Raw genomic sequence first — 5,019 nt, forward strand, 5'->3', positions numbered from 1 at the left:
GAGGGTACGGCTAAAATGATGTCCGCTTCCCTGAGGCAGGTAGGTGCTACATCAAGTGGTTCTCCTTCCGGGTGCAACCGCACAGCCCCATTGCTGGCAGCTTCTGATATATGGGTTTCGACCACAGAGTGGCTGAGTGTAGGGCCAAATCGCATGTCTGTCGGAGGTGCAGTCAGAAAGGCCACAGAGTTGCTGGTGCGTCAATGCACCCCATTGCTGCAACTGGGCATTTAACATTAGACCAGTTGGGCATCTAATGATGTCAGCTGTTCATCCGATCCTGTGACATGATGGGAAGAATTGTTCAGTTAAACTGCCAGAGTTGTTATGCCGTAATGTATAAGTTGGGGAGCCCTACGTCACCAATGTTGTGGTTCGGGATCTTCCCGGATAAGCTAGTATATTTACGCTACGGCAGGATGTAAATGCCTATGCGACCACATTCCCCGCGTTAGCTCCTGAAGCCGTTCCACCATAACACTTTCCAGCAGTTTTCCAAGTACTGGAAGGAGACTGATTCCCAACCCCCGAGGTTCGCTCCTTATCTTATCAGGGCACTTCAAGAGAGAAACAACCCTAGCACTTTTCCACTCGTGTAGAAGAGAGAGAGGGACATCTAGGGGCAAGAAGCTTCTAGATGATAGCATCAGGTATAGATAGCAAGACCTTTGGGACAATATGAGTACATTCGGGATGTTGAGGTTGTTGACGATAACCCAGACTTCAGATTATGCCTGAGTGTGGGTTTTCTGCTTACGGGGCATGGGCCTCTGAAAGCATTTTTGCAAGAAAGGCACCTAACTGACAGGTCGGGTTGTTTTTGTGGGTGTGTGTGAGGACTGGGTGCATATAGTTGCAGAATGGCCGATGCACTCGGATATTAGGGCTCTGGGTGGTATGGGGATTAGCTGGATTAATGGAAATTTAGATGTGAGCGGTGTAGTGACCACTAGTCGGAATGTCGAACAGTTAGGGTCGTTTGTACGAGAGTCATTTAAGCGGTGAAGGCTTAAAAGGGAATTATGGTCAGAAGTAACTAAAAATGCCTGGCATTTTCAGGGTGCTGAACAACCATTTTCTTGAAAGTGCTTCGTAGTCGAACATCTTTTGTTAGATTTCTGGTGTTTTGAAACACCCACATAGACGATTGTTATTTACTCTAAGGCTTGTACACGTAAATTCACTATTCAGCATATTTCACGATTTCATAATCGTATTTCGATGCACTGTTAAAGTATTGTATTATCGACACGAGCCTTTTTTTGAGCGAATGACAAACTGCGTGGGGCTCAACATAAACAATTATTTACAGGCAAATGTGCGTACATGATTGATTGTATGTTGGTACAAATCCTATAGTTGTCGCTATCGCTTGACAGGTTACATGACGATCTTGCAATATTAGTTCGCGCACAGGATCAATAGTTTGTGGAACAACACGACCTTCACTAAATTCGTCTTGGAGTGATCTAGGACCTCGATTGAATTGACCATATCATCGATAAATACTGGCCCTTGATGCAGCTTTAAAAATTGAATTAAGTTCAACTATGTTCACCAATTTTTGACCGAGATGAATATTTTGAGTTACTGTAAACGAAATATAAAAGGCAATCTACTTAATGACTTATTTTAGTATTAGTAGTTAAATGGCGAGTAAGTTAAACCTTCGCCCAACTTGACCGATTTTGACCGTCCACGTACTGCTCTAAAAAATTAACTTTTTGTTAAATCTTCTGAGCTTATTTATTTTTTAAAACCCAACAGAAAAACAATTAAATTTCTATGTAAAAAATTATTGTCGGAGTTGCGAGGTACGTAGCGTTTGAACTTGTGAGTTGTTTATAGTTTCTGTATTAAAAAAAGTCATCAAAGTAGAAAAAATCACTGCAAGTCAAGAGAGTTGAGATTTTAAGAAAAATCGATGAAGGTATTTATGGAAATCGATTGGCATTCCATTATACGAGTAATGTTTCTTAGACGGCCATCTAAAAATTAAAGAAAAAACGTCATACAATTTTGGAGGCAGTGCCAAACACACATGAATTTGCAATTAAGAAAACTTTTCCCGTTCTTCGGCACCTGGCCCGAAAAATAGCTATGAATAGAATCATATTTATGTTGTGTGCAAACGCAGCTGGTTTGCTAAGTTGCAACATTGATAATTGGTAATTTCGTCAATTCACGTTGCTTCAAGGGGTGCAAAAACGCATTGGAATATGCAAACTCGCAAAAATCTTGGATAAATTCAGGGCTATTCATCCGCTGGTTCCAACATTCGTTTATTAAGTAGATAAATTTGCTCTCCATCCATGGATATAAATCCATGTTTGGTGTGGGATTCGTGGTGGCAGAGAAACTCCGTCGCCGAGTACTATCATTCACTCCGGTGAATGAACATCTAGCCACAATCCACATCAAAGCGAGGTTCTTCAACATATCGCTGATTTGCGCCCACGCCCCGACAGAATAGAAGGACGATGTGACCAAAGATGCCTTTTATGAGTGCTTGGAGCGCACTTATTAGAGCTGCCCCCGCCACGATGTCAAAATCGTGCTTGGCGACTTTAACGCCAGGGTGGGCAAAGAAGGTATCTTTGGCACTGCGGTCGGTAAATTCAGCCTCAACGAGAAACATCCCCAAATGGGTTCAGGCCGATCGACTTCGCCGGGGCCCGAAATATGGTTTTCTGTAGTACTAGATTCCAGCATAAGAAGATTCATCAAGCTACCTGGCTGTCTTGGGATCGTAAAACTACCGACCAGATCGATCATGTGCACAAACTGATTGGACCTTGTCAGTGTGGCCTTAGACTTGGCAAATCAACAATCGACCAGATATTCACCATGCGCCAAATCTTGGAAAAGACCAGTCAAAGGAGAATCGATACACACCACCTCTTCGTCGATTTCAAAGCTGCTTTCGACAGCACGAAAAGGATCTGCCTTTATGCCGCGATGTCTGATTTTGGTATCCCCGCAAAACTAATACGGCTATGTAAGCTGACGTTGAGTAACACCAAAAGCTCCATCAGAATCGGGAAGGACCTCTCCGAGCGATTCCCTATCATGCGACTTCTTCAACCTGCTTCTGGAGAAAATAGTTCGAGCTGCAGAACTAAATAGAGAAGGTACCATCTTCTATAAGAGTGTACAGCTGCTGACGTATGCCGATAATATTAATATCTTCGACCTCAACACCCGCGCTGTTAATTCTGCTTTCTCCAGACTGGACAAGGAAGCAAAACAAATGGGTCTGGCAGTGAACGAGGGCAAGACGAAATATTTACTGTCATCAAAAAAACAGTCGTCGCACTCGCGACTTGGCACTCACGTTACTGTTGACTGTCATAACTTTGAAGTTGTAAAGAATTTCGTCTATCTTGGAACCAGCGTAAACACCACCAACAATGTCAGCTTAAAATCCGCAGGAAACTTTTGCCAACAGGTGCTACTTCGGACTGAGTAAACAATTGAGAAGCAAAGTTCTCTCCCGACAAACAAAAACCAAACTATAAGTAACTCATAATTCCCGTCCTGCTATATGGTGTAGAGGCTTGGGCGATGTCAACAACTGATGAGTCGACGTTGCGAGTTTTCGAGAGAAAAGTTCTGCGAACGATTTATGGTCCTTTGCGCGTTTGCTACGGCGAATATCGCATTCGATGGAACGATGAGCTGTATGAGATATACGACGACATTGACATAAGAAGTTCAGCGAATTAAAAGACAGCGGCTACGCTGGATAGGTCATGTTGGCCGAATGGACGAAAACACTCCAGCTCTGAATATATTCGACGCAGTACCCGTCGGGGGAAGCAGAGCAAGAGGAAGACCTCCACTCCGTTGGAAGAACCAGGTGGAGAAGGGGCTACGCTTGGAATATCCAATTGGTGCTACGTAGCGAAAAGAAGAAACGACTGGCGCGCTGTTGTTAACTCGGCGCCAATTAAGAAGAAGAAAAGGAAGAAGAAAAGGGGAAACTGGGGTACCTTTGACTTTGGGGCACATTTGACTATGGCCTTTTCGAAGTCAAGCCAGTAAAATCAATCGCATTTATAAATTGGGAATGGTGAAGTAATTCATTTTATTCAATATGTTGAAGTTTACCAGTTAGTGTTTATACATTTTGGTGAAGCAAAAGTCAAATGTACCCCGTCTCTTTTGACTATGTAATGAATGCACTTTATGCAATTTAGTGTTGATATTCAGCAGGAAAATGGTACGCAATTACAAAAAAAGACTAATCGGTGTGCCATAAATGAAGATAATATTAGAAAGGCAATCGGATATCAGAAATGGGACTGAAACGCAAACTACAGCTGCCATCAAATACGGATTAAATAAAACAACTCTAATCATGCGTTTAAAACATAAGGCACCTTCTGGCAATCTTTCAGATTCGGGCAATGATAGCAGCTCTGATGATTATTTTAAATTTCAATCGAATTCACATCTCGCCAGACATTTAATAAGCAACAAGAAACCGATATTTGTGATTACGTCAAGAAATGTGCTTTTTATTCTTACGGCTTAACTTATCAAACTTTAAAAAAGTTTGCATATGATTACGCTAAAGCTAAAAATTTGGTTACTCCAACTGCCTGGGAAAAATCTAAAGAAACTGGAGACGATTGGCTTTACGGATTTCTTAAAAGAAAGTTTGGCAAAATTACGCGGTTTTACTAAATCAGCAGTGGAAAGTTTTTTCAAAAACCTTACTACGTTGTTTGACAAGTACTCATTTCAGCCAAAAGATATCTATAATTTGGACGAAACTGGTTTAACTACCGTGATGGAGCCTATTAAGTAAGATAGGCTTATACATTTAGTCGTATTTTTAGCCTGGTTGGAAATACACGTTAATGACTTTAAATAACATATTTCTTCTCTAGATTTGTGCTGCAAAAGGACAACGTTCTGTTTCTCAAGCATCTTCCGCTGAGCGCGGCAGCTTGGTTACAATCGTTGGCATATTTAACGCTTGCGGAAATCGTTATATATTTCCTCGTGTACGTT

The sequence above is a fragment of the Bactrocera dorsalis genome, chromosome 2, assembly GCF_023373825.1.
Source record: "Bactrocera dorsalis isolate Fly_Bdor chromosome 2, ASM2337382v1, whole genome shotgun sequence".
NCBI lineage: Eukaryota > Metazoa > Arthropoda > Insecta > Diptera > Tephritidae > Bactrocera > Bactrocera dorsalis.